General features: G+C 45.4%; 1 protein-coding gene and 1 long non-coding RNA gene across 2 annotated transcripts in view; one reads left to right on the forward strand and one right to left on the reverse strand.

The window, feature by feature from the left end:
* LOC310693704 overlaps nt 1-27,895 on the reverse strand; it is a 354,955-nt gene that overhangs the window by 219,880 nt on the left and 107,180 nt on the right. The window lies entirely within an intron of this gene.
* Nucleotides 4,975-27,895, forward strand: part of OTUD7A (OTU deubiquitinase 7A) — a 117,348-nt gene continuing 94,427 nt past the window's right edge. Inside the window, exon 1 of the mRNA XM_083475671.1 lies at nt 4,975-5,126. The gene's annotated coding sequence lies outside the window, so the exon portion shown is untranslated. The remainder of the gene's footprint in view (nt 5,127-27,895) is intronic.

Genomic DNA, 27,895 nt, shown 5'->3' on the forward strand with positions numbered 1-27,895 from the left:
TAGCATTTAAAAGAGGTCCCCGGAGATTTCCCTATGGGCTTTCGTCTTGCGAAGCAAGCCCATAGGGAAATTCGTTTTGCGAAGCGCCTCCAAAACGGAAAACCCTTTCGTCTGGCGGGTTTTCCGTCTTGCGAGGCGTTCATCTTGCGGGGTACCACTGTATTGGGTTCTAACAACTCTGTTTCCAACTTTGATTTTTCCACCTGGAAGGCAATTTTTTTATCTAAATTATATACCTCTCTTATTTGGTAATAGTGAAGCCAATCTCGCACTCTATCTTTTAATTTCTCAAAACTCTGCAATTTCAATTTGTCTCCTTCTTGCTCTAGAATCTCCCAATATTTTGGCCACTTGGCCTCCATATTGAGCCTTTTTTGAGCTTTTGCCTCCATTGGTGACAACCACCTTGGGGTTTTATTTTCGAGTAAGTCTTTGTATCGTGTCCAGACATTAAACAATGCTTTCCTGACAATATGGTTTTTAAATGCCTTATGTGCTTTAACCTTGTCTTACCATAAATATGCATGCCACCCAAAAACATTGTTAAAACCTTCTAAATCCAAAATGTCTGTGTTCTCAAGAAGCAGCCAGTCCTTCAACCAGCAGAAAGCTGCTGATTCATAGTAGAGTTTAAGGTCTGGCAGGGCAAATCCCCCTCTTTCTTTTGCATCAGTTAGTATTTTAAATTTTATTCTGGGTTTCTTGCCCTGCCAGACAAATTTAGAAATGTCTCTCTGCTACTTCTTGAAACAGTCCATTTTATCCAAAATTTGTAACGATTGAAACAAAAACAACATTCTTGGCAATACATTCATCTTAATAACAGCAATTCGGCCCAACAAGGAAAGCTTCAAATTTGACCATATTTCTAAGTCCTTTTTAACATCCGACCAACATTTTTCATAATTGTCCTTAAATAAGTTCCCATTTTTAGCTGTCATATTAATCCCCAAATATTTCACCTTCTTGACCACTGTTAAACCTGTCTCATTCTGAAACCTCTCTCTTTCAGTCATTGTTAGATTTTTCTCAAGAACTTTAGTTTTAAATTTATTCAACTTAAATCCTGCCACCTTCTTGAAACCTTCTTAAAGTCCAAGAGTGCATGTCTGACTACATTCAGCTTTTCCTTGCCTGTGTATCATGAAATCCAAGCTTCTGAGTGCTTCTACTTCATCAATCAGCGCCTCCTTGTTGGTGAGGACCAGGTCAACCACACTTCCACAACTCTGCCACCTACATTTTTTATTTCTTCTGTTGTTTACTACCTCATCAGCCCACCCACTATAAATCCTGGCAACCCATATGTTATTTCATAGTTGAAGTAACTATGTATATCTTAAGAAGAAGTGCCTTCCCAGCCTCAAGCCAGATAAGATCAACTGGTGACAGGAAAGACTCCTGTAATGCGAGGGAGCTGTTCATGGTGCTGGAATAAGAGGCTTTCAGCTTTCATTGCCAGTTTACTAGGTCCACCTTGCTCTATGACACCATGGTTTCTTTTCTCTGGCTATCAGTTATTTATTCATTCAAGTGCTTATATCCCACTTAATATAGCAGTGAACTGTAAGGGAGACACAGAGATCTATTTGTGGTGCAACACTCCTTTTGGTTGTATTTATTTTTGATTCAGATTTGTCATGGGGAATAGCTAGTACAATAAAGTCATTTTGATTGGATTTATATCCCACTTTTCAAGGCAAAAGACTTCACAAAGTAGCTTAGTATAGCTTAAATCCCATCCATAAATAATAATATTCAGTAAAATCAGCCTTTACCTAAACATAACCTTAATGTAAATATTAAAAAACAAGTTTAAAATAATACAAACCTGACGCAACACTTTAAGGACAGGCTGAAACCCAGCACAGAATCTGAAGTAGGCCAGGGTGTTCAGATATGAGCATATAGTATAGGAAAAGCAGCCACAGCCTTCCTTAGATGTTAAATAATGATGATAATATTGAAAACCATCTGACTTCCCTGTGAAATTTTCCCTAAAATGCAGCCAGAAACTGCTGGCTTTCATAACTACTGGCACAACAGCACTACAGATTTAAGCCATTTCCAGATTGGTTTTACTGTCAGGACTGGCTTCTCAGCTCATGAGAATGATCCCCAGGAGCACCATTTCAGGTTTAAGTAAAAGGGAATGAAGAAAAGATTAACGGAAACCTACTCAGGGATCCATTCAAGATGAAACTGCAACATAAGCACGTGCATTTTTAAGAGCATTTGTTGCATTTGCATTTTAATATCTCATTATCAACACAGGTCACACAACAGCCTCCCCCTCCCCTCTGTTTGTTTGTTTTTAAATAAAAGGATTCATGCCTTTGCCATTCATACAAGCCCCTCCAATGTTTATAACAGTTAGGGTGTATGATTGACTTGAGCAGAGATATAGATGCTCCTGAGAAACAATCACAGCTGGTCTAAAACATTTTTGAAAGGGGGTTCCCCCAACTCCTCCTAAATGGCACCCCTTGTTCTGTTTCTTTCTTTCCCATTTTGCTTATTCACACAGCCACTTTTAGGACTTCCTCTGCATCTATTCAGATTACACAAATGCACATACAATTTGAAGAGCACTGGAAGACGCTCTGCCTGCCAGATGAGTAAATGCACGTGGACAATTTTTACCATGGCATTGAAAACTGCTAGAACTGGAGCAGCGTGCAGAAACTTTGTGTGCTGCCAGCAATAGCCCTATCATGAGATAGTGTGAGTTGGACTCAGGGGGTGGATTTGTGGCACCATTTTGGGGGGCCAACTTGGAAACAAACAATTTACACTCATGGGGCACAATCCCCTGGGATGTTCTCCTGTCCAAACCTTGCTAAAGTGAATGGGAGGCAGCTTAAGAGTACAGCGAACCATCAAACCCCTTTCTCTTCTTTCAAATGTTCACTCTCCAACATTCCTACCTTTCAGGAGTGACACTCCACAATGGAATCTGAAAGATCAAAGTTCAATTCCTGTTCAGACAGGGCACAACTGCCAATGCCACCGATGCAGTATGGAGCAAACTGCCACCCATACTCAGAGTTTGTAGTCAGCAATGTTGTATCTCTTCCAAACCTCTGCCAAATGGTCCCCCCCCCTTGTTTTGTGCCATAAACCCTGGGTTTCTGACACCACCAGCAAGCATCCATCCAGTTCTCCCAATGGCCAGCCAGATAAGCTGTGGGAAACCATCAAGCAGGATTCATGCACAAGAACCTTCTCCCCTCCTGTGGTTTCCAGCAACTGATATTCAGAAGCATTGCTGCCTCTGACTGGGGAGGCAGAGCAGAGCCATCACAGCAGGTATCCCTTGATAGCCCTCTCCTCCTGCATGAATTTAACTAATCCTCCTTTAAAGCCATCTAGGCTGGTGGCCATCCCTGCCTCCTGGGCGAGAGGGACTGTCGGCAACATCACTGCAAGTGAGTTTCTGCAACCAGGTGAAACCGTCAAGCTCCCTTGTTGTTTTTGCCATTGCCATGTGCAATGCTGCTGAATTAATCTTGTTACATTTACATCCCTCTTTTTTTCACCAAGGAGCTATAATTTAGGTTTACCAGACGTCCCCGTTTCCCGGGGACAGTCCCTGAATTTGCAGATAAGTCCCTGGACAAATTCCATCCCTGGAATGTCCCCGGATTTCATCTAATGTCCCTGTGAAACGCAGCAGGGGCAGTCTCAGGAGCCCAGAGCAGTTGGCTCTGGCTGGCTTCAGGAGCTGCTCAGAAGTCCCCATCTGATGGTGGTGAGGGGCTCCAAGATGCAGCTCTGGGCTGCCTCCCCCTTCCCTGACCCAACCCCTACTTGGGTGCAAGCAGGAGCGGGACAGGGATCTCTCAGCTGTGAAGGGAGGCTTCCCGCTGCCTATCAGAGCTTGCGTGCAAGCAGGAGGGGGCAGGGATCTCTCAGTTAGGCAATGGGAAGCCTCCCTTCCCAGCTGAGGGATCCCTGGAATGGGAAGGGAGGCATCTTTGTGCTGCCCAAGCCTCTCGGCCCTCCTCCGCCTCCCAAGCCTGACCCACCACCAAAGAACCAGCAACTCCGGGGCTGCCCAGGCTCAGGGAGAAAGGAGCCTGGCAGGAAGGGGAAACATGGCGGTTGAGGTCAAGGCGGCGGCCGCCCCTCTGCCTCCGCCATCGCTGCAGCATCAACATCCCAAGCGGGTAGTATCTATTTATTTAATAATTAAAGTGACCCCGAATTCATGGGGGAAAAAATCTGGTAACCTTACTATAAATACATTTTAATGGTTGCCTTTTCCATTTTCTTTTTTTAAAGCTTTCCCCCCCCTTTTTTTATCTGTGGACACTTTACATGACATCCCATGGCTGCCCTTCCCATGGACTTCCCCCCTCTTTTGTGTGCCTAGGCCGCCTTGCAGTTTGTGTGCGCCGCCTTGGGCGCCTGGCCCTCCCCTCGGGCGCCGCCGCCTCCGACTTGCCCGCGCCTCGCCCGTCCTTGCGCCGGCGAAGGAGGAGCCCGCCGCCCCAGCACCTCGGCGGCGGCGGCGGCGGGTGGGCCGGGCCTGGCTGGTGCGCCGCGGCGGCGGGCGGCGGCGGCGGCGACTTCATGGGGACGGCGGCGGCGTCTGGCGGAGGCGGCGGCATCCTGGTCGTGACGGGTGGAGCCCCGGCCGGCCAGCGGCAGGTGAGGAGGGGCGCCTGCTGGGCTTCTGCCCTCGGGCTGGAGGCAGGGGACTGGGCGGCGGCGGCGCTGGCGCGTCTCCTCCCTCGGGCGCAGCCTCCCGGGTCGCCCCCGCCGGCCTTCCTTCGCGGCCCAGCCCAGCAGCAGCCGGAGGAGGAGGAGGAGGAGGAGGCGGCCGCTGCAGCCGCCCGGCGGGGGAGGCGAGCGCGGGGGGGGTCTCCTTCGCGGCCGCCGCTCCTTTCCTCTCCTCCTCGCTCGCCTCGCCTTTATCTGAGAGAGAGAGAGAGAGAGAGAGAGAGAGAGAGAGAGACCCGCCCGAGGTTTGCGAGGGGAAGAAGGCAGTGCCTGCATTGCAGAAGCTCCGTCTCTCTCTCTCTCTCTCTTCTTCTCTCTCCCCCCCGCCCGCCCGCCTCTCGCAGCTGCTCGGAGATGCCTTCCTGAGCCGGGATGCTGGAGCTTGGCTCGGGGAGGAGCAGGTAAGGGAAAAGAGCCAGAGTCTGCTGGACCCGGCTTGGTTTTTCAACAAACAAATAAATGGGTGATGTACCAAGGTGTGTGTTGGGGGGGGGGTGTATCTAGTAGGTTGCTGGACTGATCATGGCATTTGAGAACACCCTCCGTATAGTGGAGGAGGGGGGGGCACTGGCAAAGAAAGGCTGCTAGGCCATCCTGCTGCTAGTTGCCTGCACATCCGTTGCGTTGGTGCTGATATGTGTGGGTCCCCATCCACATATGCACATGGGTTGTATACTGTTCTCTTCCTCTGCCTCCCTCTGCTGCCTGCAAAAGACGACCTGGCAAGGATCAGAGTGAATAAGCATCTGACAGTTAGGAACGGGGGAGCAGAGTGCAATGAGCTATCATGTGCCTGTCGAAGGTGATGCATCGGCAACAGCAGCTAAGAGGGAAACTGGGTTTTTGGTTTTGTGTGCATGTGTGCTTTGGCATGATTATGATTTCTTTGAAAGTGTCACTGGATCACTGCAGAAATGTCACACCTGTAGATGTTTCTATGGAGACCCTCCTGAAGCCGAAGGCTGGGGTGGTAGCCAATGCCGTAGCTTCCCACCACATGCCATAGTAACGCCACAAGAGGATATGTGGCTTCACAGAAAAGGAATATGGCCCTATTTGCTACAGAAATGGTACGGGGCTCTTTGGTCTTCAGTGGTACTCTGGCAACAGAGTGTGGGAAAAGATGTTGTCACTTGACCCTTCAGATTTGGCCAGGGCTGATGATGTCATCTTGTAACGAACTCTTGTGTCTTCATCAGCCTCTTCTTTCTCTCCCCCCCCCCCACAACAGTGCAGTAATTAGCAACACTTAACCTGGGCCTGTGGCATACAATTAAATGCAAATAGCCAATAAATTAGAACAAAATTAATATGTGCCTTAAAAAGGGTATTTCAGAATGCTTAAATTATGGAATGGGTATTTGGAATGGTCTGGGTGGTTCTGCATGAAACAACTGAAGACATGATTGGTTTTAACCAGTTAGCTGTTGACAGAGGCTAGCATTCTTTCACCCTAGCAATATGAAAAAAGTAGGTTCATTCTATATGAGAACTCGATTGTTTTTATATCTTGAAATTTTATTTAACTCTTAAATAAACTGGTACTTAAATGTTTGCTTGTTTTGCACTCAATCTAGAATTATTCATGTCTAATATTTGTTAATGTATATAGATAACGTCTCTCTAGCAAAAGGCCAGATTCCAGATAAGGTATGGTGGGCAATTGTGCAGTGTAGAGGACTCTCAATTCTTTCTCTCTCTCTTGACCCTTGTGAGATGCTTCTGGTAGGCCAGTGAATATAGTTGTTTGGCTTTTTTCCTGGAGGATATGAATTGGGTCCTGGCTCATTACTGGGTGTCAAGGTGCCTCTCAGGCTCATTTCCCACTCTGATAAAACTGGTATTATGAAGAGGAACAAGAAATCTTCTTATTCTTGAGTCTAAAAATATAGCACCATACTTGCTCTTTTGATTTTTAAAATTATTTTCAGTGCAAATTGATCATATTGTTCCTTAATATTTTTTTTAGTAATGAGATCCGAATTTGACCTCCACGTGCATAAGTATTTTGCACTGTAATAGAAGTACAGTGGTACCTCGGGTTAAGTACTTAATTCATTCCGGAGGTCCGTACTTAACCTGAAACTGTTCTTAACCTGAAGCATCACTTTAGCTAATAGGGCCTCCTGCTGCCGCCGCGCCACCAGAGCACGATTTCTGTTCTCATCCCGAAGTAAAGTTCTTAACCCGAGGTACTATTTCTGGGTTAGCGGAGTCTGTAACCTGAAGCGTCTGTAACCTGAAGCATATGTAACCCAAGGTACCACTGTATGTATCTCTAAGTGTAATGTGTGTTTCTGTTTTGTCTTGTTCTTTATTTGCAGTGCTGTCTATTCGTGTCATGCACATCATGCCCATAATCCTGTACCTGCTTACTTCAGAGTAAGCTCCATTAAACTCATTGAGACTTTCTTCTGAGTAAATGTGTAGGAGTGCTTTATGATTGTACTTCTGCTGTCTGTTTATGTCAGACAATATTCATATATCTGTCCTATAGCTAGGATATTTGGGCCAAGAAGGAGATACACTGAGTTGCAATGGAGGCATTTAATTTAGTCTGTCAGAAGGCTTTTATATGTTACAGGTATTTGTTTTAAGGAGCATGTACATCCCATTGAATTTGGTGGTGCTTACTCTGAGGTAGGTTGTCGGATTGCAGCCTAAGAAAATAAGATGAGGGGAAATCTGTATTTTATCATTTGTATTTGTTTTCGTTAGACCAATAGGACTGATTCTCACCAGCATGTTTGGGTGTCAGACAGAAGGAAGTTGTTGTATCTTCATTTTTCAATCTGGTGGTATGAAATAAACTTTCAAACTGTGGTAGAGATAAACATTTTTTCAGATATTACATTAATAATTTTGTTTTTGTTTTAAATGTCACATTATATCAGTTATTGATATGGCTTTAATGGTCTGCAGTGATGGTTGTTATGAAGCAAGCAGAGTCCATTAGAAATTACAGTTGTATTTCATAGAAAGTATAGTCGCATAACACCCCCTCTTAGCCCTTTGTGTTTAAGCTTTCATATGGAAGGAGTCTGGAGCTGTGGCCAGTGTTAGAAACTCAAATATATAAGGTAATTGCCAAATGGCGCCATAAACCTAGGTTACGGTTGCCACAGAAGAATGTCTAGGTGCCATTTCCCCCACAATGAGCCTTATTGTTATAATTATTTTTCATTTCATTTCTATACCAACACATTAAAATCAAATAAAACAATCCCAAATAAAACAAATTCAAGTTTCAAGGAAAATATTTCAGATGCTTCTCTAAGTGACATTTTGCTTTTCCCATATTTATTTATCTACTTAATTTATAGAGCTGCCCCATAGCAGACGCCAGCGTGCTTAGAGTGTTGGACTAGGACCTTTGAGATCAGAGTTCAAATCTCCACTCAGTCATGAAGCTCACTGGGCCGGTCACAACTTCTTAACCTACCTCACAGGGTCGTTGTAGAGATTGACTGAGGAGGGAAGAGAACCATGTATTCCTTGGAGGAAAAGGTGGGATATAAATGCAATAAATAAGCTCTTCTGCTTACCTGCTTAAGAAAGAAGAGGGGCCAGCCAGGTGGAGATGTCCATTGTCAACCTGGCATCCAGGTATCTCCAGGTTGCAGTTGGACCCAGTTGGGCCCAGCTAATTGTGAACACTGGCTGGGACTCTCCAACACATCCTTGGGAGGTTTGAATAGGAGAGAGCATTCCTTTACGTATGCCCTTTCATTATGTAGTGATGGAAAGATCTCTATTCCAGTCCCTCTTCAGCCAGACTTGAGTGGATAAATTATAGTATAAGAAGGCTGGGCTTACTTTCCACTCCAGCCATAAATATTCCATCCCTAGTGCTTTTCTGAATGGTGAAATGGGACCAGTAATGACCTCACAGGCTTCTTTTCTATTTGGAGGCTGATCCTAAGACTGAAGTACCTCATCAGACTCCTGTGTAAGCTTAGCAGTCGTGGGATAAATGGAGAAGCAGAGAGTAGAACTCAATGGAAAGTTCTCCCAATGGAGAAGTGTTGAAAATGGAATCCTTCAAAGATTGATATTGGGACCTATGGTTTTTAACTTGTGCATAAATGACCTAGAGTTAGGGTAAGCAGCAAGATAACCAAGCTTGCTGCTGATACAAAATTGTTCAGAGTGGTTAATGCAAAAAGGGATTGTGTAGAGGCCCAGCAGTAAAATGACAAATGAAATTCAGTGTAAGCAAATGTAAAGTGATGCACATTGGGATGCCCATGGTGAATGAAGAGGAAGAAGAGCTTGAGGTCATAATGGATAGCTCAGTCATGATGTTGACCCAGCTGTGAATTCCCTGTTAGGCATAATTAGGAAAGCAGTATATTCCTTTTCTTATCACAATCCTGTTATACAGCCACATTTCAAATACAGAACATAGTTCTCGTTACCTCACCTCATAAAGGATATTGTAGAACTGGAAAAGTTTCTGAAGAGGGTAACAAGAATTATCATGGGATGGGAACAACTCTCCTATGAGGATATGTGATAACATTTGGTTTAGAAAACAGGGAAGTAAAAGGAGACATAAAGGAGGTGCATAAGATTATTCCTGGTGTGGAGAAATGGATATAGAGAAGTTTTTCTCTTTCTCTCATCACAGGGCCATCCAAAGAAGAAGAAAATAAAGTACTTCTTCACACAGTACATAGTTTGTGTAATTTGCTGCCACATGATTTAGTGATGGTCACCAACTTGGATGGCTTTAGACAAATTAATGGAGGATCAGGGTCTCTTGCAAATGCCATCTTCTCAGGAGGTCCCTTGTGCACAATATAAGAATCGAGTCTTTAGTGCTCTATAACCTCCCCTTTGGAGTTCCCTCCTGTTAAATATTAGATAGGTGCTGCCTTCGTTGTCTTTTCAGCACCTGCTGAAGGCCTTCCTCTTTCCACAAGCATTATACAGTGGTACCTCTGATTACGTACTTAATTCGTTCTGGAGGTCTGTTCTTAACCTGAAACTGTTCTTAACCTGAAGCACCACTTTAGCTAATGGGGCCTCCCACTGCTGCCGCAGCACGATTTCTGTTCTCATCCTGAAGCAAAGTTCTTAACCCGAGGTAATATTTCTGGGTTAGTGGAGTCTGTAACCTGAAGCGTATGTAACCTGAAGTGTATGTAACCTGAGGTACCACTGTAATGGGAGATCTTTTCCAGTATGCATCTGTATTGGAATTGTTTTTAGTTTCTTTAAGATGTTTTGTTTTGCTGCTTGTGTGTTTGCTACTCTGGAATCCTTTTGGGAGGAAGGGTGGGATATAAATTTAATACATAGAATAAATAATCAAATAATAAATACGGCTATCAAGAACTACAATCAAGGGAAGTATTAGTACTGCTCCATTCCTCCTTGGTCAGACCACAATTTAAGAAGAATATGGACAAGAAGAGTATAGACAAGTTGGAAAGTGTGCAGAGGAGGGTGACCAAGAGGATCAAGGAAACCAAGCCTTCTGAGGAGCACTTGAAGGAACGGGGTATGTTTAGCCTGGAAAAAAGGAGACTGACAGGAGATACAATAGCCATCTTCATATATCTGAAGGGCTGCCACATGGAAGAGGGAACAAGCTTGTCTTCTGCTTTCTGATGTTTGGTGATTCCGACCAAACATCAGAAAGAACTTTCTGACAGTAAGAGCTGTTCGGCAGTGGAATGGACTCCCTTGGGAGTTTGTGCGCTCTCCTTCACTGGAGGTTTTTAAGCAAAGTTTGGATGGCCCTGTGTCATGGAGGCTTTAGCTGAGATCCCTGCACTGGGGTCCCTTGCAACTCTACCATTCTGTGATTCTACTACCTATGCTGAATATGGTCTCTCTCCACTATTGGAGGCTGTATGCCTCTGTATACCAGTTGTATACTCAAGTAGGACTCACCAGTGGGCAGAATGCCACGGCATCCTACTTGTAAGCTTCCAATAGGTATCTGGTTGCTCAGGGCTCTTCCTAGGTCCTTACCCACAGTTATGACAGCACATCACAAAATATGGTGTGCTGAAGTTGTAGGTGGTTTATCCAGTGCAAATGATTAGTGATGGAGTTGCAAGTGTATAGTATAAGAATTTTTAAAAATATGTTATATTGTGTGTAATAACCTTATTGTACTTTTAGGCCTGCATCTGAATGGTGCCGGATGGGGGAATTTTCTAATTTTTCCATCTTATTGAATGCCCCACTTTAATAAGAATTTGCTTTACTGTGTTGCCTTAAGTAAAATGAGTTAATGCTTTAAAATGAAAAATCAGTGGTTTTAAAATTCATTCTTCAAGAGCTGGTAGAAAGCAGCTAAAGCAGCAATCTGTATTTTTCTAAGGAGGAAGATTGGAACTTGGTCAGTGAATCTTTCATAATTGAAGGCTGCGGCTTCCCTTCTTCTTTTCAATTTTTAAAAGACTTTTTAGATGGAGATATTGGTCATGTCATATTGAACCACAGCTTAATTAAACTCTGTTTTAATTTGAGCAAGGCCATGTGACAAAGACCATGCTTTGCTCCCCTCTTCCATTTCAGCCCACTGAGAAGGAAATCAGAGACTGGCTTGCTAAGTGTGAAGCAGCACTCATGGTTTATCTGCTAACAAACCACTATGTTAATTCAAGGATTGTTGGAAGACAAGCAAGTAAGGAATTCTGGTTTGCATGCTGCTGTAGCTCCTGGCAGACTGATGAAAAGAGTGGGCGAGGAGCAAAGTGCACTTTTACATTATTTTATTTGTTTGCTGTCCTTAAAATGAGTCAAGGACAATGAACATCAATCATATAAAATATACAAAATGTTTTATACAATACAGTAAACTAAAATTATATAAAACAAAACAAAACAGCACCTTTAAGAATTTTAATTGATCATTTAAAACAAATATTTGTAATTTTCTGATAAGGAGCCATCCACTTATTTATCAGATTGTGGCATCCTGAGCAAATAACAATGTTTTCAGTTGGTGTATGAAACCTAACTATGTGTGGGACAGATACACTTCTAAATGTGGATCGTTCCAGAGTTGGGACCCTAAAACAGATAAAGCTTTTCTACGCCAGTGTTTCCCAACCACTGTTCCGCGGCACACTAGTGTGCTGCGAGATGTTGCCTGGTGTGCCGTGGGAAAAATTTAAAAATTCGAAAGATTTTTTTTTTAAGTCAAATTTTCGATTGGGGCGCCGTCACTAGATGACCCCTGGGGTTCCCTCCCTCCCTCCCGCTCTGCGCCTCCCTCCTCCTCCTCCTCCTCCGGGGAGGCCCTTCCTGGCTCTCGGCCAAGGCTTGGCGGCTGCCACTCACTCACTCGCTCGCCCACCCGTCCCTCCATCCCTGCACCCGGCCTCTCCCCCTCCGTCCCCGGCGCGGGGGCTGCCGGGATCCGTAGTCCCCTCGCCCTTGGGCTCCGCGCCCGCGCGGGGTGCGCGAACTACGTTTCCCAGCGTGGCCTGGCGGGCCGGGCGTTTTGTTTGAAGCGCTCTTCTCCCGGCCATGGAATGAGCGCAGCGGCGGCGGCCGGGCAGGCAGGGGCTCTTCCGCGCAGACCCCGCGCAGCCTGCCTGCGCCCCCGCGGAGATCGGGCGGCAGGATGGAGCCCGGGGATCCCCGCGGAGGCGGAGCGGCGGAGGCGGAGGCTGCCCCCCAGGTAGGGCTGCGTCGGGGGGGGGGGTTATTTTTGCAATGCTGCATCCGCGCCGGAGGGGACGCATCGGACCGCGGGGAGACCCCTTAGCGGGCGTGCAAGGCAATGCATGCGTGCAGGTGTTGCATGGAGTGCAGTGCAATGCAATGGCAACGCGGCGCCCTGCATGCATGCATGCAACTTCCACCGGCGCTCCGGACTTGGCAGGTGACGGTGGTCCCCAGTGGGCGGCAGAGAGAACCGGGAGGGCGAAGGGGAGCCGGGGGGGGAGCAGCGCTGCTCCCCGAGCCGAGCCCGGGGGGAAACTTCGGCGTCGTTGCGCCGGGTGTTGGAAGCGGAGGCTGGCGGGGGCCCCTCACCTGCAAAACCTGGTCGCCTCTCATATATTTCGTGCATTGCATTCATCGCCCGCTTTCTCCTCCAAGGAGCTCCCGGGGGCGCGCGTGGTTCTCCCCATGTTATCCTCGCAACAACAGCCCTGCGAGGTGGGTCAGGCGAGTGGCCCAAGGGAGCACCCAGGGATTGTCCTGGCCAGGTGGGGTGATTTGAACCCTGCTCTCTGCCCGGTCTTCGTCCTCATTTAGCCCCCACATGTGCATGACTGTGCATGACTGAGGTTTTCCCCCCTCGTCTTGGCTATGGTGTGAGTCTGTGCTGTTAATTAATGGGGTTCTGCCTTCGGAGAAGATGAGCCAGCCCTCAAGGAGGTGATTATGTAATTTGCTAGCAATTCATGTCCCTCCCGGCGTGACGCTGCACGCTGACGTCACGGGGCTGTAATGGTGGTGTGCCTCGAGATTTTTTTCATGAAACAAGTGTGCCTTTGCCCAAAAAAGGTTGGGAAACACTGTTCTACGCATCCCTTCAACCCCAGACTTGGTGGGGAATGCAAGCAGAGCCCCCACCCCCTTAGGTTTTGAATTGGTTGGTAGTGGAGGAGGTACTCCTGCAGATATTTGGGCCCCAAGCTGTATATCATTTTGCAAACCACCGTTGACACTTATATCAAGCCTAGTAGCATACAGGCAGGCGTTGCAGAACTTTGTAAGGTGACCCTACCTCATTGAACCAGTTCATAACTTGGCAGCCACATTCTGTCATAGTTGCTGATTCTGGGCCATTTTCAAGTGTAGCTCCATGTGGAGCGCATTGCAATAATCTGAACATGAGGTCACTGAAGTATGGATTTCAGCTAGCAGGATCTCCCAGTCCAGGAAGGGGCCTATCTAGTGAAAGGCTGTACCTGCCACCTAGACCTCCGATGACGACTCTTGATCAGTGCCCACAAACAGTGAACCTGCTCCATCCAGGGGGAGTGCTGCTCCATTCAAACAGAACATCTTACCAATTAACAGCATTTTCTGCTTTTATCCTTGCACTTTAGAATGCCTTTCCCTTTGCCATATGTGAAATTTTATCAGTTGTTTGCTTCAGAGGTCTTGTAATACTGTATCTTTTTGTGCAGTTTCCCTGATTCCTAGGATTATCACTAGAATTCTGTTTTTAACTGTTTTATGATATTTTGCTGTGTTTATGTTGATTTGTATTGTTTGAACACTGCTTGGAAATGTTTAAATCAGTAGCTTAAAAATAAAAGGGTAAAGGTAAAGGATCCCTGACAGTTAAGTCCAGTCACAAACAGAGCCAGCGTTTGTCCACAGACATTTTTCCCGGGTCATGTGGCCAGCATGCCTAAGCTGCTTCTGGCGAACCAGAGCAGCGCACGCAAACGCCGTTTACCTTCCCACCAGAGGGGTACCTATTTATCTACTTGCACTTTGAAGTGCTTTCGAACTGCTAGGTTGGCAGGAGCAGAGACCAAGCAACGGGAGCTCACCCCGTCGCGGGGATTCGAACCGCCAACCTTCCGATCGGCAAGTCCAAGCCGCACGGTGGTTTAGACCACAGCGCCCCCCGTGTCCCTTAGCTTAAAAATAGATTTAAGTAAATAAATTTTAGCAGAGCAGGGATGAGGAACCTGTGGTCGTGCAGGTGTTAGTTGGCAAACCCTAGAACCCTTAGATTGCTAAGATCTCAAGAAATGTATTTTTATTTAGAAGCCTCTCGTGCTGTATAAGCAAACCTTTTGGGGCAGGGATCTTGTCTTTTTCTTTTTTTGTTTATGCAACTTTATAAAGCACCATTTACCTGGTTATGCTGTTCAAACAGTAATAGTGTCATTTAACCCTTTTTAAAAATGTAGCGTACAAAATTGTGTAGTGCAAGTTGCTGAAAGGAAATGGTGTTAGTTGAAAGAGATTTGGAATGGAATGTACCAAAGTTTTTAAAGAAAGCAGCATTGGCTCATGGAGCTCTCTCTAGACATCTTGGGAAAGCTACTGTATTTTTCACTCTATAAGACGCACCAGACCACAAGACGCACCTAGTTTTTGGAGGAGGAAAACAAGAAAAAAAATATTCTGAATCTCAGAAGCCAGAACAGCAAGAGGGATCGCTACGCAGTGAAAGCAGCAATCTCTCTTGCTGCTCTGGCTTCTGGGATAGCTGCACAGCCTGCATTTGCTCCATAAGACGCACACACATTTCCCCTTACTTTTTAGGAGGGAAAAAGTGAGTCTTAGAGAGCCAAAAATACGGTATTCTGTTGCTTCATTCAAGGGAAGGAGAGAGGGCACTTTTTGCTACAGGGAGTCTGCCTAACTAATGTGCATCTCATTTAACTGTAGTACCTCATAGTTCCTTCCTTCATAAGGGAGGCCTTTGGGAAATGACTGTACTTACTGAGATCCGCAATTCTTCCTGCTTAAAGTGTTTTGTGTTCACTTTAATTTTCAGTTGTAGTGAATGCCTTTCAGTGCTCTGCTCTGTGATGAAAATTGTCTATAGGATGGCATTTTGAAAAATACTTTCCCATTTGCTGGTGTTTGGGGAGCTCTACTCATTTCCTTTCCTGCAGTCTCGGTCTCCAGGGGCCATCAGAATATTGGAGTTAGAAAATGCAGTCATCGCGGGATATGTGTGTGTTGTTAATTAAATAGTTGATATTACAACTGGAAGGAAATAAAGAGTGATTGTAGCATAACTGGTCAAAGCAGACAAAAGGAAAACACCAGGTACAGAGGATACACAGTAGTAGCAACAGCTTGTCCAACAGCTGCTCCTTTTCACCCAATCCTAGGGTGAGTCTATATGATCATTGCCAGTGGAGAAAGCATGTCACAAGTTGAGAATTTTCTAATTATCTCATAGTGTTAGACCTTCAATAGTTATGTTTTAATGAATATGCCCCACCCATGTGATGAAAATAATTGTGATGATTTACATTGAGACTTTATGTGTCCCCGATGAGATGAATTTGCGTATTGGATTTACAGTACAATTGCAATTTACGCACATTTAACACGTGATTTCAACTTTATACGGATGAAATCTGGCCGGTTGAAATCACACAAATTAAATGCACAGAAAGCTTAAAAGCTCCTTTTGCTCAGGGTTCTTTTAACACAGAAAGAGCTTTTAAGTTCTCAGGTTTGCTTCCGAGAATCTTGGAGGGTTTTGCGAGATCTTTTAGGAACATGGATGACACTGTGAGATCTGCCTTCCTTAGAGAGCAAAGTCCGCTCAGCACACGGCTCCAGAAAGGTAAGGATGGTCACACAGGGCCATGCCAAGGTTTCAGTATACATGTTTTTGCATATATGGACCATCCCCGAATTGTAACCCCTGCACAAGACACAATGGTACTGTATTTGGTTTTTAGTGTATACGTGTGTGCTTTTAGAATGCAATGCATTTCAACATTCTTCTCTGAATGGAAATGCAGAATAAAAATATGATTGAAAAATAAGAGTTTTTTTTGAAAACCTATTTTTTGTTATTGTTTATCTTCAGCTCTAGATAATCCCCATCCTGATCAAGAACACATGGGGAGACGGTCAGATGGCTATGTTTTTCAAAATTATAGCTTAGTAATTCAACTTCCCTGAAAAATGAAAAGGCCCTGTTAATGTTAGTTTACCTGGGATAGGTTATAAGTGTTCCTCAGGAACTTTGATTTATTTCAGAAGGTGAATAATAAATTGCAAAACCCTGAGAATTTAAGCAGTTTGCTAGCTTCTAAGAATTTGGAAATTATGAAGTTGATTTAAAAATCACATCTTCTGTTTTATGTGTTTCAGTTTTAATTCTTAAGGGAGACTTCTCTGAACCTCCCACTTAAATGTTAAGGGCCAAACTAAGCAGTTGAAGGCTGCAATCCTATACACTTTTACTTGGAATAGGATTGCACTGCAAGCAATGTTAGAAACTGAGATATAAAGCTAGATGCCAAATGGCATCTTAAACCTAGGTTTCAGTTGCCACAATGATATGGCTAGGCATATATATTTTTTACTCAATTAGAAAAGCAAATGAAGAAAAGGTGTGGGATTTAGCTGAAGATGGAATAAACGCTGTGCACAAAAGACAAGTTATTTTAGAACAAAGAAGCAATCAAGTGGAAAAGCAGTCCAGAAGAGATGTGACTACAGTTTCATTCTAGCAAAAGTAAAAACCAAGCCTCTTTTACTTAATTAGAGCAGGATGTTTTCAAAAACCTGTATTTTTATAAATTTGTGAACAACTTTGCATAGAGAATTTATTTGGGTTGGGTTTTGTTTTTTTGCAATTTATGGTATTTGGAGAGTTGAAACCAGCCATGCCAAAACAGGTTATACAGTGGAACTTAAATTTAGGCATGTATAGGGCAGTAACACCCAGTGAACTTCATGGCTGAGTGAGGATTTGAACCCAGGTCTCCCAGGTCGTAGACCTACAAACACTCTAACCACTACACCACACTAGCTCTCACTGAGGTGAACCTTTTTTCTTCTACATTTTGTAGAGTCACAGCTTCTCTGATAGGTGGAGCTGTCAGTGAGGGAAATTGTCTCACTGTGTCCACTCATGTCCACATGATCATTTGCAAAATGCGAATGTTTTTATTTCTGTATTTCTGTATTTATTCCCTGTAAATCAGTGGTGGCCAAACTCGGCCCTCCAGATGTTTTGGGACTACAATTCCCATCATCCCTGACCAGTGGTTCTGTTAGCTAGGGATGATGGGAGTTGTAGTCTCAAAACATCTGGAGGGCCGAGTTTGGCCACCACTGCTAAATGGTACAGAAGCACTCCTGCAAATCTTTTTAAAAGAAGAGTGATGCTCCACCATTTCAAAATCCTTGGTTTCTTTGAAGGTTTGCCCCCACCCCAAACTACCATTGCAGCTATAGTGTGTTAACTCCGTAAATGTGGATGGGAGGAAATCTTTGGGAAATGTTTGCACATTCTTGTTGTTTTTTAAAGCGACCCTTTTATATTGATAACTAGGATTTAGCATGAAAACCCTCATAGGTGGCTGATACAAACCCTAACATATCATTTCTTCTGACATAAAAAAAAATGGAGTTTCCTTAAGAAGAGGCACTTCTTTATTTCATTTTTCACTTCCAATAAAGAAATGCAAGTAATACTGACCACTTGTAATTTGAATTATAAAACATTGATAGGTCATCCTGGCATCCCTTGCACTTAAAAGATCATACAATTACATCCCCCTTTCTTCTGTTTCTCAAAGATTCAATTTTATAGCATGTGTGCCAGTTTAGAGGTTGTTTCCCACACTGCAAAACTATAATTTTCTCTTTGAACAGCCTTATCTCCCCTCCCGCTCCCCCCACCCCGCCAGAGAGAAGCAATCCATTCCCTTGCAAACTACCTGTACAGATTGGTCTTTAAGGGGAGAGGTGAAAAGCAGGGTGCTCCCCGCCCCCTCCCCTCCTGCAAGAGAGAAGCAATCCATTTAACTCTTCCCAGTTTGCAAACCATTTCTTTGCAAATTGTACAACAATGGAAAAGTTCCCTCTTCAGCAAATCAATAGGCTTCCTGGAGAGCCTGTGGAAAGGGAGCCATTGGCTCTCCTGCCCAGCCAGAGGAGATCTCTATTGCAAACCATGTGACTGGAAATCTCAATTTGATCTCCAGAGGGCGGTTCTGAGTCATGACTGGCAACTGGTTCATTTTGGCGACTGGTTCATTTTGAATGCTGACTGCAAGACACAAAGATGCAGACCTACAATAAAATGTTGCAAGTGTATCCCCAGCCTATAACAGGAATGTCCAAATTCACAGCTCCAACTAGCCTTGCAGTCTCTTTCGAGACCTCCTGAAAGCATCCCTCAGTGTGCTGTATAGTGCAGAGAGAAGCTCAAGATTTTGACTGTCTCTCAGCCCTGAGCCAGAGCTCTCTATAGCTTGGAGTAGGAAAGTCCAGGGTAGAGTTTTTAAATCTCATGTTATAAACCCCAGACCTTAATGCTAATCACCCGGCTACCTTCAAGGTGCTAGGGGGTCAAGGAGGTTGGTTCATCCTTTCTTCCTCCTTTTCATCATACAGTAGATGCTTTAGAAATCCCGTGGCTCAGCTGCCCTTAGTCTTTCTTAGGCACACACTCCCTTACCAACTTCTAGTTTATTTAGACCCGATTTTTTCCTTCCATGTGGTAGAAGTGAGAGCGGCACATAGAAAACAAGAGAGGAATCTAGGGCATAGAAGCCTGTCCTGATAAGGATGCACTGCAGAGTTGGGGATACACTGTACTATTTTATTCTTTTGATGAAGGGTAGTATATAAATTTAATTAATAATAATAATAATAATTTTTGTGGTGAGGCTTTACTTGTTTATTTTTTAATGGCAATCTTTTTGTTATACACACAGGCTTAGGTCGAGAGACAGCGGAGTCCGCCTCTGGGGGTCAAATTGCTGCGTTAGCAACCCCCAAGTGACCTCCCCAGAATCCAGGCCTGGGTGGTGTGTGTGGGGCGGTGCTGGGCTGCCCAGAGGACAAGGGTCCTCACTACTGTGGCCACAGGAAAGCAGAGCAAGATGTTTGGCACTAGCTTTGCAGGAGTGCCCGGAAGGAGGCATGCAGGGCACCATCCAACCCACTTAGGGATTGGCTTTGTGTTGAGCTATTTCTTCTCCCAAAGACATCCCACAAAGCAGTGGACGTTTTGGATAATAGTTTTTCTTTTCCTAGACGGGCTACTTTCCCAGGGCAACGAGCCGCCTCTGCCCTCACTTCGCTCTATAGCACGTGCAGCAGGGCTGAGCAATGTATGGCTTTCAACATTGTGATATATCACCAGTTAAACCAGGCATAGGCAAACTCGGCCCCCCAGATGTTTTGGGACTACAACTCCCATCATCCCTAGCTAACAGGACTAGTGGTCGGGGATGATGGGAATTGTAGTCTCAAAAACATCTAGAGGGCTGAGTTTGCCTATGCCCAAGTTAAGCATTGCAATATACCAGTATATCATGACAGAAATATGTAGAGGTAAACAGGGTAATATCCTGGCTATTTAGGGGTCTAAAACCAAAACATTTTTTCTTACCATTAACATACTTCTGCAACTATTACAGTAGTACCTCGAGTTACAAACTCTGCAGGTTACAAACTCTGCTAACCTGGAAGAGTTACTTTGAGTTGAGAACTTTGCCCCAGGATGAGAACAGAAATGGTGTGCTGGCGGTGCAGCGGCAGGAAGAGGCCCCATTAGCAAAAGCACGCCTCTAGTTAAGAACAGTTTCAGGTTAAGAACGGACCTCCGGAATGAATTAAGTTCATAACTAGAGGTGCCACTGTATTTTATAGTACAGAGCAACAGGGGTGGCAGGAATCATGGGAGAAGTGATGACCGGATCCGCATTTCCCCCCAGATTATGATTTTTTGTGTAGCACACACATACATAGTGACTCATGATGTATCGCCATGTTGAATATTATGAAACTGTTACCACGATTTGGATTTCAAACAGATTTGGACGATGTATTGATACAACGCCCAGGCCTAATGTGCAGAAACTGCCTTCTTGACCTTACTCTTGGGCTCATCTAGTCCATCCAATGGAGCTTGTCTTCACATGCAAGGGAAGTTCCTAACTCACAGAGGGTTTGAGTCCCATCAGCTGCCCACATCTGGTTTAACTGGCCGATCAAAGCCATTCCTGGGATTGTGGCCACTGTTGCATGCTGGCAGTGCAGGGTGGGGATCAAAGCTGGGCAAACGACCCCAGAAGGAGCCCACCAGAGGTGCTACCCCTCCCCCAACACCCCAGATACCCCTTGTTGGGCAACAACAGCTCTAGCAACTTTTGTTGTTGTTGAACATAAAGTTGTTATACCACTGATTTAAAAAATGCAAGTGTTCATGATTTACTCAGATTTGTTCATTTTTAAATAAATGAACACAAAAGTCTTTCCTAGATTTTTTTAAAAATTCAAGTAAAACTAAGTCATGCTTTGAATATCAAACAGTATTTTTGAAGATCAAGGAAGCTATTAGTTTAGTCTTAATTTCCTCAAATAAATATAATTACAATAATTGTTTAACCAAAGTTTTAATGAATCTTGTAAGGAGGATAAAGAAAAACGCATTGAAGACTTTCAGATACAAGTTTTTAAGAATAATTAGTATTTGTCACAGTTCCATGCAGCTGTTGATTTTTTTGATCGGACACCTAAACTGTTGTAGTTGTGAGAACTGCAGCAATCACATGAGAGCTGCTTCTGCAGATAAATGGTAAACAAATCAATTGCCAATCTCAACTAATGATGTGTGTTGGCCCTTTGAGGCTAGGGCAGGTATTAATTGCCTATATAGCAAATAGTTATGGTTAAGAAGGTCGAGGGAGTATACCAACACCACCACCACCACCACCACCACCACCACCACCACCACCAACAATAATAATAATAATAATTTTATTTATATCCCGCCCTCTCCAGCCAAAGCCGGGCTCAGGGCGGCAACAATAAAACAGTACAAAAGTACAGCACAAACAACACTCTAAAATCATTCATTATAAAATTAATTAATTCAAGCCACTGGCACCCATTGGGCCAGAGCTCCGCGAATATTGCCGAGGGAGGGAGTCAGGCTGTGCCATGGCCAAAGGCCTGGTTGAACAGCTCTGTCTTGCAGGCCCTGCGGAAAGATGTCAAGTCCCGCAGGGCCCTGGTCTCTTGTGACAGAGTGTTCCACCAGATCGGAGCCACAGCCGAAAAAGCCCTGGCTCTAGTTGAGGCCAGCCTAACTTCTCTGTGGCCTGGGACCTTCAGGATGTTTTTATTTGAAGACCGTAAGTTCCTCTGTGGGGCATACCAGGAGAGGCGGTCCCGTAGGTACGAGGGTCCTAGGCCATATAGGGCTTTAAAGGTTAAAACCAGCACCTTAAACCTGATCCTGTACTCCACCGGGAGCCAGTGCAGCTGGTATAGTACCGGATGAATGTGATCTCGCAGCGAAGACCCCATAAGGAGTCTCGCCGCGGCATTCTGCACCCGCTGGAGTTTTTGGGTCAGTCTCAAGGGCAGCCCCACATAGAGCGAGTTACAATAATCCAGTCTGGAGGTGACCGTCGCGTGGATCACAGTGGCTAGGTCAGGGCGAGAGAGGTAAGGAGCCAACTGCTTAGCTTGGTGGAGATGGAAAAATGCCGCCTTTGTTATAGCTGCAATCTGCGCCTCCATGGAAAGGGAGGTGTCGAAGATTACACCCAAACTCTTAACAGACGGTGCTGGCACTAATTGCGCCCCCGCAAGAGATGGGAGTCCCCCCCCCAATCCCATATCGTCCCGTCCCAGCCACAGGACCTCTGTCTTCGAAGGATTTAGCTTCAACCGGCTCCCACGTAACCATCCAGCCACAGCTTCCAAACATCTGGTCAGTGTGTCTGGGGCCGAGTCAGGATGGCTGTCCATCAACAGAGAGAGTTGGGTGTCATCGGCATACTGATGGCAACCCAGCCCAAAACTCCGGACAAGCTGGGCGAGGGGGCGCATAAAGATGTTGAAAAGCATCAGGGAGAGTATCGCACCCTGAGGCACTCCACACACCAAGGAGTGGCACGATGACAATTCCCCCCCAAGCGCCACCCTCTGTCCCCGACCGGAGAGAAACGAGCGCAGCCATTGAAGGACTGTGCCCTGGATCCCCACGTTGGCAAGGCGGTGGTCCAGAAGTTCGTGATCGACCATGTCGAAAGCTGCTGACAGATCTAGAAGAATCAGCAGCCCCGACCCACCTCGATCCAGCTGTCTACGAATCAGATGTATTCAGTTTGCCTTTCTGGTGTGGAAATCCAAGCCAGTTAAAAAACTTTAGTTTTAAATACTTTAAAATACTAGCCATACAAATCTGAACAATAAATAATACAAGCAAAAGGGGTGTCGCGCCACAAATAATGGTCTCTGTTTAGATCTCTGCATCTCCCTTACAGTTCATGGCTATACTGTCCAGAGTCTTATTTCTGATCTTTTTGGCCACCCAAGCAGAAAAGGCAAATTTATGAGTCACTGAAGTGATAGGACCAGGGCTGTCTTAAGCATATCGAGCGCCGTGGTGCAAAGATCCCCCCCCCCCCGTTTCCCAGAGTTGTCGACCTTTTCCCAAGCCTCTGCAGGGATCGCTCTCCTCCCGCGGAGGCTTGGGAAGGAAGCTGCACGCCCACGTGTCATATTCCTAAGGGGGGGAGCCTCTTCCACAACAAGGCAACAGGGGCCCTTTCCTTTCATTTAAAGCACACCCAGCGCATTTGAAGCGCACGCCTTCAAAGAATCCTGAGAAGTGGTAGTTTGTTAGAGGGCGTTGGGAATTGTAGTTCGGGGATTGTAGTTCCCAGGATTCTTGGGTGCAGGGTATTGAGTCATGTGCTTTCAATGGTGGGGGGGGGGTCCTGATCAGCTGCCATGGGTGTGGATCTGGATTAGAGCACCCTGAGACACAAACCTCCCTGGGGAGAAGGGAGCCCAGGCCTTCAAGCTGGATCATGACCCAGCACCCAGCACTGCCTCCTCCTCCTTCTGTGTGGCTCACCTGGTGCCACAGGCCACATCGAGCACCGTGTTGGAGCGCTGGGCACGCAGCAGTGACACCAGCCAGTTCTTGTACTCCACGTGTCGCCGATGTAGAGCTGCCAGACCCATGCGGCACGGCCGTCGGCGTACTGGTCTGGCAGCTCTTCGGCCACCACACCCAGCGAGTGGGTCTGGTAGATGCTGTCCACCATGGTGAGTGCACAGAGGCTCCTGTGGGTGCGGACGGATGGGAGAGCGCGCGCACCCACGAGCGCACACCTAGCTGCTGCTGCTGCTGCTCCCACTGCCGCCAGCCATATAGTTGGAGGGGCGGGCACAGCTTCTATCCCAAGCCTCTGCAGGGATCGCTCTCCTCCCGTGGAGGCTTGGGAGGCAAGCTGCACACCTGCCAGCCATATGGTTGACGGGGCACAGCTGGCTGGTGTGCAGGGAAAGGGGAGGCCACCGGCAAAGCCACGCAGCTCCTCTACTCGCTGGGGCGCCCCTGAGAGGCCAGCACCCTGGCGCAATGCACCACTAAGCCCAATTGGAAAGACGGCTCTGGATAGGAGCTCCTCTGCCAGGGAGACATCTTTCCTGTATGGACGGTAAGGTGAGAAATCGGCTCCTGGGTCCAGTGTGTAGTAAGTAGTGCAAGATGTCGTCCCTGTGCAGTTGCTCACATAAACTATGTCTTCATTCGGTACCCTGTTGTATTGTCCGTCCAGGACGGTAGAGGGCATAGCTTTGAAAACACAGCCTCAGTAAAAGTGAGGCTGGCCAGAGATTTGACAAGTAGTTGGCTCTAAAATGGACCGTTTTTAGAAGGGGGAACCAGGGACAGCATTTAGAGGATTTGATTGCCTGCAGATATGTGTAGTGATTTTGTCCAGTGGCACCAATCTCTTAATTGATGTGAAGTGGAAATGTAAAATCTTTTGAAACTTGGTTAAATTTAATACTGGAAAAAATTAATACAGTCGTATCTTGGTTGTCGAACACCTTGGTACTCAGACATTTTGGCTCCCGAACGCCACACACCCGGAAGTGAGTGTTCTGGTTTGTGAATGTTTTTGGGAAGCAGCATGTCCGACGCAACTTCTGATTGAGTGCAGGAAGCTCCTGCAAACAGTTCCGGGAGTCAAACAGACTCCCAGAACGGATTAAGTTTGACAACCAAGGTACCACTGTACCGAAAAAATTGTTACTGTGACCCACCTAACCTATTGTATTTTCAAATCTGTGAGTGCAAACGAAGTTGTGAACCATGTGCATGTTGGACATTGAACATCTTTTGTAAACGAGGGCTATGGGAGTTAGTCAAAAAGTTGCTTCTTCTGGGTGAATGTAGTATGTTTGGGAGAAAAACCGTTTTCAGTACAAATGCCCTTTAATAGTAGTGGGTAGGTTTTTACACTGTTGGTGAGTCTGGAAGTTCTTGAGATTCACACTTTCACATTCATCATAATTTTTGATTTTGAGAGTGTGGTGATAAAATACAATTGTGATCTCTTTCTATTGGTGCTGTGAATTAGGGATGCAATGATATGGCGCATCCATATTTAACAGCTTTGGTCTCCTCTCAATCTTTGCTTAGTTAAATTAGGTCATTGAATATATTGCTTTCTAAATACAAATGGAAGCACCAGAGAGCCTTCAAATGTAGTTGAAATAGCTTATAAAAACATTAGACTTCACCCTGATCTGTATTCAGGACTTTGTCCTTCCCCCTTCCCCTCCTTCCTTCCCTTTCCCTTGATCAAAGAGGGCAGGTTTCTTCTCAGCATTTCTCACAGTGATGAATGGCTGGTTCACATAATTTTGTGCTTGTGTACAGTGCCAGCTGACCTTGGGCATGCACACAGATGCATGGGAAATGAAATGTTATATATGAACTGGACAATCACAGATGTAGATCTGCAGCCATTCAGTCTCATTAATGTCAGTGGATTGGTGAGATTGGTGAAATTGATTAGCCCAGCTAGCAATTGTCTTATATTCCAATTTGTGCCACTTTTTATGGAAAACTTCCAAAATAAAACTACCGTATTTTTTGCTCTATAAGACTCACTTTTTCCCTCCTAAAAAGTAAGGGGAAATGTGTGTGCGTCTTATGGAGCGAATGCAGGCGGCGCAGCTATCACAGAAGCCAGAACAGCAAGAGGGATTGCTGCTTTCACTGCGCAGCGACCCCTCTTGCTGTTCTGGCTTCTGAGATTCAGAATATTTTTTTCTTGTTTTCCTCCTCCAAAAACTAAGTACGTCTTGTGGTCTGGTGCGTCTTATAGAGCAAAAAATACGGTATTTTTAAAACAAATGATATATTAAAACTGCATGTTTGTTGACATAATGTCACCCTAAGAGCAGAAAAGGAGTTCTGCTGGATGAGACCAGTCTAGCCCATCATTCTGTCCCCTCTGTCCCTGCTCCCCAACAACTAGTATGCTGCTTCTGATCCTAAAAATAACATCTAGCCAACCTGCATAGTACCATTGATAGCCTTATCCTCCATAGGTTAATGTAGTTCCCTTTTAATATAAACTACTTATTGCCATCACATTTTGTGGTAGGAAATTCCATAGTTTAACTGGGGGTGGTGTGGTTAAAGTTATTATTTGATATAAAATGTGTAAAAAGTAGGAGGTCCTTTTTGTGGGATTGTTGCCCTTTATGCCAGAGGAAATGATTTTAAAAATGAGGGAATATGAAAATTGAGAGTGATGAGCATCAATTCTTTTAGGATCCTTGAAAGCATTTTAAAACCACTGTAATAAAAGCTTAAATGAATTGTATATCATAGACTGGAAAAAGTTTGAATGATTATAAGAGGATGCCAGTTTGGTTAACGAACAGAATGAAGGAAGCTGTAAAAGGCAAGAGGGCTTCCTTTAAAATTAGGAAGTCATATGAGGAAAATATGAAAGAGCATGAATTTTGGCAAAAAAAAAAAAGTAAGTTGACAATTTGGCAATAAAAAAGATTTTGGAGATTTATTACTAAAAACAAACTACAACAAGCTACAACAAACTATAGCAAGAGCGACAGAATCACTTGGACAGAACTGGAGTTTAGGATGTATGGGAGACACGTCCATTGATCTTTCTAAGCTGCTTTTCAACTTTTTCCTCGCTTTGTGATAAAGCCTTCTGCGCTAGGCTACTGTACCTTGTTAGTGTGACTCTTGGAAGTGGGGGCAGAACCCCAAACCTCTCACATGCGCCTCTCATGCCCTTAGCTCTTCAGATGAAATTTTGCTCTTTATGCCTGCTTTCAGACGTTGAATATTATTTATGTCTGAGGTCTTTTCTGTAGTGTGTTACTTGGAGGTCACTTGCTCATTCTTGATTTTAGAAAAGTGGTAAAGCAACCTTATTTAAAAGGCCTTTGGGGTTTTTGAAGGAATTGCAGCAGTTTTATGAATTTCTGCTACAGTACTTGTTATATTCTTTGGTAGACCTGGGTGATATATCGATACTTCGCCCAGGACCAGTATGAGGGCCAGAGCCTGGGGGCTGCTTCACCCAGCGCTATATTGCGGCAGAAGCAGCCACCTCTCCTGAGTCCCTCTGCCATCGCCACAGCGCTCTGCCCTCATACCGCAGAGGGAGGAGCGCGCTGCCATGGTGAGGCACTGGAGCCGATGCAGCTTGTTCCTCCCTTCTTTAAACTTTCCCACTGAGGGGCGTGCGACTTTAGCAAAGCCCCCACTCCGACTTGTCCGAGGAGCTGGAGGCAGGGGGCTTGGTCAGCTGAGAAGTGGGCTTCCTTGAACCACCTGCTTCTCAGCCAATCAAGCCCCCCCCCATTGGCTCGTGGGGGCTTCGTTAAACTGCTCCACTGAGGGGCGTGCAGCTGCCCACACCCCTCAGCGGAGCAGTTTAAAGAAACCAGCCACCTGTGTCACCTGCTTCAGTCCCTTAGCCCGGACAGGCAAACGCTGGAGGAGGAGGAGGAGGAGTCTTTGCCCTGTGCCTTGCGGAGCTGGGCTCCTTCCGTGCGCTGGGCGCTGGAGGAGGCTGCGGATTTGCCTGCCTGGCCTTGACAGGAACAGGCAGGAGCTGCGCACAGTGATGCTAATGGTTTCTTTGGCCAGCAACTGCCTTCTTCCTCCCCGCTTCCTTTCCGACATCTTAATATACCGCCATATCGCAAAGTTTAGCTGGTGGTCTATTATGATGTTGGAAAACAGATATCAGCCAGCCCTATTCTGAATACTGGAATTTTAATACTATAAGCTATTGAACTACACTATTGTTGTGCATTTTCATTGATTAACAGTTGCATAGATGACCAGTGTGCTGGAGAGATAGGATATACTTCTTAGAAATACATACATTAATACATTAATAGAGACTAAGTGGGAATGTGATGCAAATTGCCAGATGGAAAGGAAGAGGGGTTGATTGTGTTTCTTGTGCATGGTGTTCCCCTTTTTGTGTGTATAACCAGCAGAAAACTGATTTTTAAATTCTGTTGTTAGGACTGCTTTTTGGCAGAAAAGAGAATGTTGTGGGATTGAGTTCAGCTCAGTGTGTAGAGAGAACACACTGGTTGAAATAGAAAGGGTATTAGGATTTGCATTAAACATTGTTTTTCATACCAATAACATAGCCTTAGTAGACCTTAAAAACAGGATTGTCTGAGCATTCTTACTGTGCTGGGAAAT

Source organism: Podarcis liolepis (genome assembly GCF_965112155.1).
Source record: "Podarcis liolepis genome assembly, chromosome: 14".
Lineage (NCBI taxonomy): Eukaryota > Metazoa > Chordata > Lepidosauria > Squamata > Lacertidae > Podarcis > Podarcis liolepis.